Source organism: Homarus americanus, unplaced genomic scaffold (genome assembly GCF_018991925.1).
Source record: "Homarus americanus isolate GMGI-L3 unplaced genomic scaffold, GMGI_Hamer_2.0 scaffold13284, whole genome shotgun sequence".
Taxonomy (NCBI): domain Eukaryota; kingdom Metazoa; phylum Arthropoda; class Malacostraca; order Decapoda; family Nephropidae; genus Homarus; species Homarus americanus.
The window spans coordinates 404,174-418,755 of NW_024750842.1; the positions used below are offsets into that span (position 1 = coordinate 404,174).

General features: G+C 43.9%; 1 pseudogene; it reads right to left on the reverse strand.

The window, feature by feature from the left end:
* Positions 1-614: 614 nt before the first annotated feature.
* Positions 615-14,582, reverse strand: part of LOC121854223 — a 108,667-nt pseudogene continuing 94,699 nt past the window's right edge.

Below are 14,582 nucleotides of genomic sequence, written 5' to 3' on the forward strand. Positions count from 1 at the left end.
ACTTTTAATACAATATCATAAAACTTTTAATACAACTTGAAACTTATAATACAACCCCTCTCTACTTATCATCCTTCCTACACATTATCTTGAGCATGACAGTCAACAGTTTCCAAGACAGTTCTAACAACCAGTCTATCAGTTACTCTCACAACACTTAAATTAAAGTCTTGGTCGAGGATATACTTAACATAGTTTTTACTTAATGAAATTTAAGTAGTAAAAAAAAATCACATGGCATTTATCATCTAACAGAGAGATCCAATGCAAGGTTAAACAAGGGTCAAATATATATCACACACACACACACACGCACGCAAACCATTAATATTTATACATCAAAAGCATTACCCTTAAAATAGTGTTTTTAATGCTAATGATACCAATAAAACAACCTCAACACAACACAAACAAGTGAAGACAATTTACATAGGCCTTTCAGGTAGGCTTATCACGAGCGTTTAACAAATATACCAACGTTTCACTTTTTTTTTTCTGCTTTAGACAAATATGGACAAAATAATAAAATTAAAAACAATGATACAGTCAACGTAATTAATTTAGTGGAGTTTACATACAGGATGAATATAACAGAGAGAGAGAGAATATGTTTGTGTTTGCGACGGACAGTTGGTATATCGACGCATAACGAAACCTCCACATAACGGACTAACCTTCACATAACGGACTAACCTCCACATAACGGACTAACCTCCACATAACGGACTAACCTCCACATAACGGACTAACCTCCACATAACGGACTAACCTCCACATAACGGACTAACCTCCACATAACGGACTAACCTCTACATAACGGACTAACCTTCACATAACGGACTAACCTCCACATAACGGACTAACCTCCACATAACAGTATACATTAGTACTTGGTATTGAGGTGGAAATTATACATCATATATGGAGAAGAATTGATAGACTAGTGGAAAGATTAAAGATTACAAGTTGAAAGTTGAGTTAATTGTTTAAGAAAGAATAAAAAATATATGTAAATAGATAAAATGATGAACAGTATTAGTATTGAAATGGAAGAGTTTTGCAAATACCGTTATGTGTTTATATATATTTTTTATAATACTCTTTTGGCAATTTGGTCAAGTTATTAAAAAAGGCAAATTACAATAAAATTCTTGACAATAATAATAATAATTACTTTTAGAGGATCACCTAGAGCTTTTAAAAAACAACTGAACCTTATCCTATAATAAATCTCTGACTGAAGTTATTAAAATTTACATTCTATTAACCTTTACAGTCTTCAACCTTTGCCATGCACTGAGGAATACAACAATCTTTCTTTAATACTGTTCAGTCACTCAAAAAAATATCAATACCAAATTGTGTTGAAAAAATCTGGCACAACGAACGAAAGATTTTGACAACCCTACCGAGACAACAGGAGGCACGGTGTTCATTATGGAATTCATCGATCACCCCGGTAGAGATAGTTTTTTGAGTGACTGTACATTCTTCATGCTTAACGTCTATAGATAATACATTGATATGACAGTAAATTTTACAATGCTTTCTTAACATCAATGAAAGTAAGGAGCATCAGACCTAATCATGTTCCAACGCTGTTTACACTCCAATATTTTCATAGACAGAGTCAATGGAATAATCCTTAAAGCCAAAGATGCGTCCAGACTTCACAAGAGATTATCTTTACAGAAATACACAGTTGATAAAAGTAATTACACCTTAGAAGTTGAAGTAAATTCATAATTATCACATAAACCTGAACCTTTTTCATACTGAACTTTTTATCATGCTTGATCTGTCTTGAGTCAATTAAAAATCTACAATGGTTGTGACTTCAAGTTCTGACATACAAAAATTCACACACACAGTCATAGAAAAACTTCATGTTATATTTCTATAGTAATATGAAAGCTATTTATTGTTGGCTAGTAAATGTGTTCCATATATACAACCTCACCTCCTGTTGTACATTACTTCTTTAATATTACCAGGTAAACCACTTTACCTGCACTAGACTGGTGCTGCAGCTAGACTATAGAAGGTTGACTCAGGTGAAAGAATAATTCCTATAAGAAGTAAATCAATGTGTTAAGAGTGACACTGTTCATCGTAGCACCATCTTACACTATGAAAATATAACTTCTACTGTAATGGTCTCTTTCTCAAGTCATGTAATAAAAGATTCCACCATTTTATAATACTGTACTGTACAGAAATACCATATATACGATACTGGTAATTGATTTTCAGTTACAGTTTTTTCTCTGCCAATGAGTCGTCAGTTTCCTATCGGTTTCAAAGTCCACACAGACACATACCAGGTATCAGAACCACCAAGAGAATCTCAAGAACAAGGCTCACAATTACCTGCCAATACATACAGCACTATGAAGCTTATAACAGTGGCAGAGTATTAAATATCCTTATTAAAAAAAAACAATACAGTCATCTTAGTGTCAAAAGACCTATTTACAAGTTTAATTGAATTTTCAACACTACCATCTCCCAGAAACTATGTCAGGGAGTGGCGGCATTGTCTTGAGTGATGTGTACCTCTGCGATCACAGGTTCAGATGGGTATTAATCTTCTAAATCTATTGGAGGCGTTGTTTCTGTGGTTTAACTTGTCCATAGAGTGTACGTGAGTGTATGTCCATTCTGAGGGACTATTACATATGTCTGCAAACAGGTGAGGGCTTGACACTTCCATCATTTGCCAGGTGAGGGCTTGACACTTCCATCATTTGCCAGGTGAGGGCTTGACACTTCCATCATTTGCCAGGTGAGGGCTTGACACTTCCATCATTTGCCAGGTGAGGGCTTGACACTTCCATCATTTTCCAGGTGAGGGCTTGACACTTCCATCATTTTCCAGGTGAGGGCTTGACACTTCCATCATTTGCTAGGTGAGTCTCCTGAAGATGACATGACTGTGTAGAATCAGGAAGTAAGTCACCTCACACCGCTGTCTCCAGGTGATAACATGACTGTGTACCACCAGGAAGAGGTGTATCTCAGAGCACCGTCTCCAGCTCTGCCACCTCTCGCCTACGGTACCGCCATCCACTGCTGCAACAAGATCAAGTTAATCATTTTAGAACAATATTTTATACACCAGTGAACCAAAACCTTCCCCCCCCCCCTTAACGTCAGTACTGATTCTCTAGGAGCCAGGGAGGGCATTACTGTACCTTATAACTCTGTGGCTATTTGTATTGTATAGAAGCAAAATATTAAATAGTTTGGTATAGTTTTTACATAGATCTTGAGACTAACTTTCTATGTAATTGTTAAAGAAGATAAATGTAATAATGTAAGACTCGAGGTAATTTATGTGCCAAAATGGTGGGACACAAACCTGGCAGCCAGAAGGGGGCCTCTGATTGGCTCGTTGGTAGTGACGTGGTTGCGCGTCATATCCCTGGGCTTCATGAAGTCCCCAGGGGCAGACACGGTTGAGGGCTCCCTACAGATAAACATATCATTAAAGGCTGTCGTCAGGGGCTAGTTTTTAACATATAAACATTCCCTGATGAGATGTGAGAAGTGTTGTTATTTAATGTATTCATCAAGACGTCTCCATGTCTAAGATTAATGACAACAGAAGCAAGACGTTTTAAATTATTAGACGTAGTATTGTATGGTAGGGTAGAGTACAGGGAGAAGGAACTGTGGTGTCGGAAAGAACAAATTGAAAGTGTCAGTTCTGGGAGATAGAGGTGTTGGTGGACGAGAAGCTTGTGTGTTCCTCCCGAGTGTTCGTGTAACTTGCAAGGTGTATGCATGTTATATACCTGCATTGTCTATATATATATATATATATATATATATATATATATATATATATATATATATATATATATATATATATATATATATAATATATATATATATATATATTGAATTGTATACCTGCACTCTCTATATACATGCTAAACACAGTTCAGCATGTATATAGATAAAGCAGGTACAGAGTATTAGTACACCAGCAATAACAGTGCATTATTATTATTATTATTATAGTAGTAGTAGTAGTAGTAGAGTTTAGTGAATAAAAGTAGACAGGTAGATAGGAGTTTCACTAGAATCATTACCGCTATTATTACTAATAAGACAAAACATGAGAGGGGGGAGGGGGTATATAGCGAAGAGCAGTAAGGTAAATAAGGCGATACTCTGAAGACCAGGAACTGTAGGCGAGAGATCGATGTAATCCTGAGTCTCTGCCACTGTGTCTCTCCCTCCTTCAGGCTGTAGAGGGATTACCTGGTCCTCCACACTTCCTCCATACACTCTTAACTCCTGAGTCCTCCTCCCTCCACACCCCTCTCTCTCAGCCCTACACTCCCCCCCCCATCAGCCCTCCACCTCCCTCCACCACCTTCCTGACCCTCCACTTCCCTCCCTCTCAGCCCTCCATCACTCATGTTAGGATCACCGTCACCACTTGAGCGAGGGAGAGCACTCAAGTGGCTTCACGCGTCAAAGCTCACACTTGAGGGGAAACTGTCTCCTCCAATTCCTCTCATTTTTTTTTCGGCTGACGAGGATGAAGGGGAGATGCCACCCACACCAGCTGCCACCCACCTGCTGCTGCCACCCACACACCTGCTGCTACCACCCGCTGCTGCCACCCACCTGCCACTGCTGCCTGCTACCCACCCACTGCCACCCACACCTGCTGCCACCACTCCTGCTGCCACCCACACACCTGCTGCCCACCTGCTGCTGCCACCCACACCTGCTACCACCTCCTGCTGCTGCCACCCCCCTCCTGCTGCTGCCACCCACACCAGCTGCCACCCACTCCTGCTGCTGCCACCCACACCAGCAGCTACGGTTCACCAGGCTGCAACACACTATCCATGACATGAACAACATACATGCAACAAGCTACACATTACTTAATTTTTCATCTTCGTTCAGGTGTTGCAAGAGAGGTACTGTACATGTCTCGTCTGCAACAAGATGCAAGGTGAGGCGTGCAACTTATTTCATTTATTTCCCTTCGTGTATAAAGGTTGCAACAGGTGTGCATCAGGCAGGTGCAATACTCAACATATTTTTCTTGTTTGTTGAGTATATTGCATGGACTGGTGCACATGACAGTCACTTGGTACACATGACAATCCCGAGGTGTACATGACAGTCACTTGGTACACATGAGAACCCTGAGGTGCACATGACAGCCTCGAGATACACAGTGAAAAAACCGTCATCATATTCATTCACATCTGAGGAGGAGGGGGAGAGGAGGAGAAGGAGAGAAAACGAGAAGCAACGGGAGGTGTAAAGAAAGACAAGAGGAGAGATGAATAAAAGATGGGGAAGGGGAGAGAGAAGAAAAACAGGGAAGAATACATAAGAAAGATAAAAGAGAGGAATAGAAGGAGGAAGAGGAGGAAGAAGGAGAGAGATGATGAAAGAAGAGGAGTAGTAGATGGAAGAGTGGAAGAAGTAGAAGAGGAAGAAAAAGGAAGAGGATGTGGAAGAAGAAGAAGAAAAAGATCAAGAAGAACGAGACAAAATGATAATTAAAAAAATAAACAACACACCTGGTTCATCACACCTGAGCTATGCAGAGTCACGGTCACCATCACCGTTAATTACCTGAGCTGCTCCCCCACTGTCTCAGGTGTTCATCCCCCCCACCTGGAGAGTCTGTGTCGACACTGTAGTATATTCTGCCTGGTATAGCGGTGGTATATCCTATTGGTATATTGTATTTGGTCTGGATATGACGGTGATATAGCCTGTTGGTATATTCTGCCTGGTATAACGGGGTATATTCTAGTATGCTGGGATTACCTTTGTTAGTTAATTAAAGGTGGACATACACAAAACTACAATACACTAAATGCCATCACTTAACACACAAAGTCGTTAATTTTCTTCCATATAAATCCCTTCAGTAAACAGTAAGACCCTCATATACACTCTCATACCCACAATACTCCACAACACCAAAAAAAAAAATAACAATAAATATTTGTCTATGTTTTTTTAACCTTTAATTCTTACTATTCTCTCAAGATCTGGGAGAACCAAATGTCTCTCTCGAGTCCTTTCATGAGAAGACAATTTGCCGTCGTACTCCAGGGGTGAAACATCCTGCACGAACACGTATTCATGCGCCCTCATCCCTTACCACCCCCCCTCCTCTCCTCTCTCCCTGTACTACATGTTTATTTACGCTCACATGTATAAAACTACACATACATATATATATATACGTACACAGATACATACAGACATACGCCATACACTAATGCACGTGCAGGAATACACAGTCTCGTATACACACACACACACACTAACACGCTTATATCTTGGATTAAACTTACCCAAATTGGCAACGTCATAGTGATTAGGCTGAGACAGACAGACAGACAGAGACTCACTTCCTAGGAGGTCTGAGGCCATGGTTGACGAGCTGTTTCTCCAGATGCTGTATCCGTAGACGGGCCATATCGAGCTCATGTTTCACCTTCCATAGATGGGTGTCGCAGAGCGGGTCCTGACACCGGTGGGTCCTTAGCACATCCTGGGCCTCTAACACCGCCCCTCGGAAGCTCAAAGACTTGCCCATACTCTGCAAGACCACACAAAAATGAGATAGGTTGTTGGGTTAGGTTAGGTTAGATGATCAGATTGAGAATAAATGACAAAATTTTGTAAGATAGGATGAAGAAAAAAAAACATAATTAGATTTAACATGATTAACCACCTTGTAATGTTGACTTAACTACATAATCACATCTTAACAGGATGGCTATAACAGTCATTTGGGTTTTAATTATAAATATTATTATCTTCTGTGCGTCTTACAGAATATAGACCGACCATTAAAAGACTGGTACTGTACTGTGCCCAAAGTCTGAAGACCACAACACGAGCCTAACTACTGACTGGTTGGTAACAGATGACAAAAACAATAAAATAATTGATAAAGACTTTGTTAATAGAGTTATTATTAATGTTCTGGGTGAGTGATGAGTTGTGTGAAGTATCGGAGTTAAACTATGGAGAGAGAGAGAAAAAGAGAGAGAGAACGACATCGATTGAGGGGAAACTCGTGTGTTTTACTCATAATTCCGAATATCTTACACTTATAGCGTGTAAAGACTAGCCAGAGTGTAGAAAAATGTGCCTTAATCATCGCTCATCAATAGGACACACACACACACACACACACATACACACACACACACACACACACACACACACACACACACACACACACACACACACACACACACACACACACACACTGTACAACACGTGATAAAAATAGACGTCAGAATAGAATGAAGCGTCGAGTGGAAGTTAAAAAAAAAGAACTTGAATTAATTATTGGTTTCAGTGATGCCAGAAATTTTATTCCCATGAACGTTGAGGATATGAACAGGAAAAGGTGGTGATAGTGGTGTCAGGTAGTGGTGGTAGTGGTGGTAACGGTGTCAGGTGGTGGTGGTAGTAGTCCGGTAGTGGTGGTAATGGTGTCAGATGGTGGTGGTAGTGGTGGTCAGGTGGACTATTGAGTAGGTAGCCTCTAGAGTACGATAATAGCCCCTAGAGTTATTTAACCTACTGAATAAGATAAATATTCAATACTTTAATTCCATGAGTCCGATAGCAGATCCCTGAGTACGGTGACATTGTACTCACGGAAGGGGGCAAGTGCAAGTCCAAACTAATATCGACACTGAGTACTAAAGCTATCAGAGTAATTAAAACCAGGACTCACGTATATTTTTTTTAATGTTATTCAAAAATTTAGTACACCAACTCATCAAAGGAGGAATTGGTAGGCGAGTTTATGATACATTACACACGTACGACATATTAACTACGCTAGGATGGTCACCCGTTAAAGGAATAGAAAATTAGAAGCTTGAAACGTTTTCTTTCTTTCGCTACCAGGGGAGACTATAACTAATTCGACGCTGGTCTCCCAACTTCAAAAATAAATAAATAAATGGGACTTAGGTGTGAGGAAGAGGAGGTATGAGGAGGTAAACGAGGTAAGAGGAGGAGGTAAAGGAGGTAGGAGGAAGAGGAGGAGGTAGGAGGAAGAGGAGGAGGTAGGAGGAAGAGCAGGAGGCGAGAGCAATTATATCAGGGCGGCGAAGCATGTAGGTAATTTATTTAGACGAGAAGTGCGACACCAGTACATACTTTATGGTGAAGGAAAGGTGGAAGGAAGGAAGGAAGGAAGGAAGGAAGGAAGGAAGGAAGGAAGGAAGGAAGGAAGGAAGGAAGGAAGGAAGGAAGGAAGGAGGAGGAGTAAAATGGTCACGCCCCAGGGAACTCTTACCATTTTCGTCAACTGAAAAAACTTGTACTTTACAGTTATTTTCTATATAAAGTTTTTGTCACGTAAAGAAGCCGAGACGCCTCCCTCTACTGTCTCTCTCTGTCTCTCTTTCTCTGTCTGTCTGTCTCTGTCTGTCCCTTCGTCAGCTAAAGGCCAATATTTCGTCACAGTGAAGTACCTTGATCAGACACACACCTAACCTAACCCCCCATCAGGTAGGATTAAGGTATTTAAATCATCAGGTGTAATAAGCTGGGGTGGTTAATCTTCACGTCATAATATTTTAGTTGAGCTTCAAGTAACATTAAACTATTAGACACGAGTTACAATTTAATCTACATATCCCTACTCGTTAACTCTGGGTAACAGCTTTGGGTGACAGTTCTGGGTGACAGTTCTGGGTAACAGCTTCGGGTGACAGCTTTAGGTGATAGCTTTGGGTGACAGTTTTGGGTTATAGCTTTGGGTGACAGCTTTAGGTGATAGCTTTGGGTGACAGTTTTGGGTTATAGCTTTGGGTGACAGCTTCGGGTGACAGCTTTGGGTAATAACTTTGGGTGACAGCTTCGGGTGACAGCTTTAGGTGATAGCTTTGGGTGACACTTTTGGGTTATAGCTTTGGGTGACAGCTTTAGGTGATAGCTTTGGGAGACAGTTCTGGGTGACAGCTTTGGGTGATAGGCTAAGCGGCTGTCTGTGAGGTAATATTATGTCCAACATAATTGAAGAGTTAGGTTATTCTAGTCACGAGTGTATGTAAAAGTGTTTGTTTTATACCTCTAATTAACACGTACCTGTACAAACGGGTTAAATTATTTGGGGTATTTATGTGCTGGGCCACAGGTCACTGGTCACAGGTCACAGGTATATAGTTACAGGTCACAAGTAAATGGTCACAGGTCTCAGGTATATAGATACAGGTCACAGGTAAATGATCACAAGGTCAATGGGAGAGAAACGTATTACTATTATTATTATTATTATTACAAAAAAGACCCACGACCCATGGATGGAAGGAGGAGAGAAACGGGAAGGGATAGAAATGGGGAGAGAGAGAAATGGGGAGGAAAGGGGGGAAGAGGAGAGAGATGAACGTATTGGCTGGTTACTCTGCCTGAAAAGATTCAATGTTTACCTAGATATAGTAGTAGTAGTAGTAGTAGTAGTAGTAGTAGTAGTAGTAGTAGTAGTAGTAGTAGTAGTAGTAGTAGTAGTAGATCGAGATGAAAGACCGTCACATCAAAAGAAAAAATCCCCGAGGGTGAGTACCAAGCCTCCCCAGACGCCCCCCTCCTACAGACAAGCTGATCAATAACAGCTTCAAACTAACTCACTCTATCACCTGCTGTCAATACCAAGTGCGGTAAATTGACCCCAACAGGTAGTGAGATGGGGGGAGGGAGGGAGTAGAGGGGGGGAAGGAGGAGGGGAGGGGGGGAAGGAGGAGGGGAGGGGGGAGGAAGAGGGGAGGGAGGGAAGAGGAATGGTACCAGTTAGAGAAGGAAAAGGTTATTAATACTACTACCTGACAGCAACAGAGAACCCGAGTGAACCATTGCCTGAAGCTGTCATCACCTAACTGACAGCGACAGCAATCACTACAGCTCTGAAGGGTTTCACTCAGAGGCTGTCAATACCACCTGGGAAACGACAGACAGCCGTATCAATTCTCACTCCTGATAGCTACAGACAGCCATCAAATCACAACGCCTCCTTCACCTGACAGTACTGAAGGCAACACCTCTCCTCGGCTGTCAATAAGACGACAAACAACAAGACAGAAAGTGACAGTAATAAATGTTCTCTAAGTGGCTGTCAATACTAGATGACCTCACTGACAGCAAGAAACAGCAAGCATAAGCATCTTCGAGGGGTCATTCCTAGGCTGTCTACCCCCCCCCAGACAGCTACCTTGCCGACACGCTGGACAGGTAAAGTAGACAGATTTACTTCTACCTCAGACAGGGGAGAGGAAATAGGTGAGAATTACAACAGTCTTTAAGAGGAGATGAGAGAGGAGGAGGAGGAGGAGGGAAGGAGGAGGAGGAGGAGGAGGAGGAGGAGACACGTGACAAAGAAGTGCTGAAAGACACACACACACACACACACACACACACACACACACACACACACACACACACACACACACACACTTAAGTATGCAGGACACCCAGGTTGAGACAAGACTCTTCTCCCCCCCCTCCTTTCCTCCTTCCTCTCCTTATTTTCTCTCCTCCACTCCCCTTCCTCCCTCTCTCTCTCTCCCACTCTCAACCACACTTTAGAAAATTGTTGAAAATCACACAAGTAAAAGCTTGACGAGTCAGAAATTTAATTACCGAGAATCAAGAAAAAGTTACAAACCTGACACATTTGTTTCACTTCTGGTAAAACATAACACAACACAAAAAGCAACATTTTGGGGAGAATATGAGATGAGGGGTGTGTGTGTGTGTGTGTGTGTGTGTGTGTGTGTGTGTGTGTGTGTGTGTGTGTGTGTGTGTGTGTGTGTGTGTGTGTGTGTGTGTGTGTGTGTGTGTGTGTGTGTGTGTGTGTGTGTGTGTGTGTGTGTGTGTGTGTGTGTGTGTGTGTGTGTGTGTGGTGATGATGGAAGCAGTGGTAACTATGGAAGGATGGGAGGGAGGGAGGAGGGGAGAAAGAGGGAGGGAAGAAGGGAGGGAAGGAAGGAAGGAAGGGAAGGGAAGGAAGGAAGGAAGGAAGGAAGGAAGGAAGGGAGGGAGGGAGGGAGAGAGAGGGGGAGGGGGGAGGGGGAGGGGGGAGGAGGACTGCACATGACAGCCTCACTAGAGAATCAAATCCTCTCACGGGGGGACTTTAAACGCCACATCAAAAACAACAACAACAACAACATCTCAATCCACAAATCCGCTTCACTACCACACCCAAAATCCTCCCCCAGAGAACTACAACAGACTACAACCCGCAATATCCACCCATCGTGTTAAGGTAGAGTCTCCGCACACTCCTGACGCCATGATGGAGCAGTTATGAGTCCTGGGAGTGGTTGGTAGAGTCACAGGATAGTTTAGACACCATCTTGATTATTATTGGTTAAGTTTTATGCTCATTTAAGGAACGTTAATTGCACACACACACACACATGTTCGTTCATCTGTAGTTACGATCTCATAGTTACGTTCATCTACTCCACCATACTCCACCGCCAACACTCCACCATACTCCAACACTCCACCATACTCCAACATTCCACCATACTCCACCACCACCATACTCCAACACTCCACCACCACCATACTCCAACACTCCACCATACTCCACCACCACCATGCAACAATGCCGTTTCATGAAGTCATTAACTCACAGCAAATTGCTTTACGCGAGGCCAACATATCTGAACACATTGTGAGGCCACTACTGTTGCGAGGCCACTACTGTTGTGAGGCCACTAGTGTTGCGAGGCCACTACACTACTGTTGGGGCCACTACTGTTGTGAGGCCACTGCTGTTGAGGCCACACTGCTGTTGTGAGGCCACTACTGTTGAGGCCACTACTGTTGAGGCCACTACTGTTGAGGCCACTACTGTTGAGGCCACTACTGTTGTGAGGCCACTACTGTTGTGAGGGTGCACACACACACACACACACACGGAAGAGGAGGTAGGGAAATGAGGAAAATAGGAGAGGAGAACAAATAAACTTTCCTCCGCCATCAAAATACTTGGGAAGGATGGCCGGGCCCCCCTCCTCGTAGGGCCAGGGAAGGGCGGAGACACACGCAACTGTAGAGGTTAGAGAGGGGGGTGAGGGGGAGAGGTGAGGGGAGGTGAGGGGGAGGTGAGGGAAGGTGAGGGGGAAGGTGAGGGGAGAGTGAGGGAGGTGAGGAGAGAGGTGAGGGAGATGAGGAGAATTGCCTCATCTTGAATGGTTTTTAAAGTGTGAATATCTCTTTCTTGAATGCATAGACAGTAACTCACTCACTCCTCCCTCCCTCCCTCCCTCCCTCCCTCCCTCCCTCACCTCCCTCCTCCCTCCCTCTCTCTCTACTCCCCACCCCTTCACTCCCCTATCTCGTGTGACCAGAAAAAACAGGCACACCGATTTTTGAAGCCGGGGGAGAAATTGAGGGAAATTGGGAGAGGGAAGAGGGGGAGAAGAAAGGGACTATCCCATTCTCCCCTCCCTACTCTCACCCTCCTACTCTCTCCCCCTCCTACTCCCTCCCCTCCCTACTCTCACCCCCCTCCTACTCTCTCCCCTCCCTACTCCCTCCCCCCTCCCTACTCTCTCCCCTCTCCCCCTCCCTACTCTCTCCCCTCCTCTCCCTCCCCTCCTACTCTCTCCCCCAAATTCCCCTGACACACTATCCTCAGGGGGAGAACAAGTAATCACCCACAGCAGAATTTAATCAAGGGGAGGGAGAAAGGGGAACAGGGGAGGGAGGGGAGAACGGGGGGAGAAAGGGAGACAGGGGGGAGGGAGAAGAGCAGAGGGGGAGGGGGAGAAGAAGGTTGCTGGCCAATGTCCGGATGACCTGACACCACATAACAACGACCCAAGCCTGGAAAATCCTTAGTTCCTCCAGTACGACAGGTCACGGCGGAGGTCAAAGGTCAAATGATCAGTAAACGGCCATCAGGGAGGGAAGAAGAGAGGGAGGGAGGGAGGGTAAGGGGGGATTAATGTCAGACAGGGTGGATGAGGTGATGAACACAGGCTGATGAAATGAGGGAGAGAGAGAGAGAGAGAGAGAGAGGTGGTAACGAGACGAGATTGGAAGGTCTGACCCCCAGCACAACAACAACAACCTGTGTGTGTGTGTGTGTGTGTGTGTGTGTGTGTGTGTCCTTTTTTTGATCCTTCGAGATGAAACGCTCCCTCTTGTTCTACCTTCCTCCTCCTCTTCCTCCTCCTCTTCCTCCTCTTCCTCCTCCTCCTCCTCCTCTTCCTCTTCCTCCCCCTCTTCCTCCTCCTCTCAATCTCTTTTTAAAGTTGGCATGTCCGTCCTCCTCTGGTCAACAAAGGACTCCCCACCATCCACTATCCTTCAGCATAAGCCGTCCCTCCTAGCCTATCCCTCCCTCTCACAAGAAGACAAAGTCAACCCTGAATTAATTATCGTCCCTAACGCTACCTGGGGGTTAGGTTAGGTTGGGATAGGTTGGGTTAGATCATGTTATGCCGGGACACAGTTGATCCAATGGTAAAACAAAATCAGGTGAGAGTCGTTATCGTAAAGCCTCCGGAAACAGAAGTCCACACGAGAACGACCCTTCACTACTAGTACCACAACGACCCTTCACTACTACACTACTACCACCACCACTACTACTACTACCACCACCAACACTACAACCATCAACACACACACACACACACACACACACACAAAGTCAAATATGATCTGAAATTGAAGGAAATCTATTGAGGTCAACATGAAGTTATCGCCTGGAAATGAAGGGGTGGGGGTGGGACTGACCAAAGAAGGAGTGAGAGAGGAAAAGATGATAAACAGAGGAAGAACATTAAAGGAATAACTGTTACAAGACATCATAATAATATAAGGTGTTCAAGAGGTTAATGGTTTAATTCATTTCTTGGTTCAGTTTAATGCTAAGGTCAATGTCTCTGTTAAAGAAAGGTCAACAGGAGTGGTGGTTTAATGGTTCAAGGTACTACCACTACCACAACACCACCACTACCACAACACCAGCACCCAAGACGCCATAACTCAGTAAAAACAAAACTCCCTTACCCTACCTCCCTCCGCCAGTACACTCACACGTCACCAATTGACCCACCTCTCGTCTGGAACTGCCTCACAACTCTCCAATACACCATCAAAAAATTCTCCCTAATTCCGATTCGATTTTAATTCCCAGTGGCATCTCCTCATCTCCTCCTCCTGATTGATGTTCTCCCAGGATGATCGCTAACATAACAACACTCCCTCGTCTGTACTGGGGGAAAAATAACATGTGGTGGTGGTTGTTGGGTGGACGGAGCAGAGAGGTGTGTCGTGACCAGTACACACAGTTGTCAGCCTGTGTGTGTGTGTGTCTGTCTGTGTGTCTGTCTGTGTGTCTGTCTGCTGCTACATTTTGTCTGGATACAATAGTTGGCCATTTCGTCTGTCTGTGGCCTCAACCGCTGGCCACCCTGTCTTGTGTGTGGCCTCAACAGCTAGCCACCCTATCTACCTGGCCACAACAGTTGGTACTTCCACCTGAAACCAAAACAAATGGCCAGGCTCAGTCGTCTAGGCCCTCCCGTGTTTGGCCA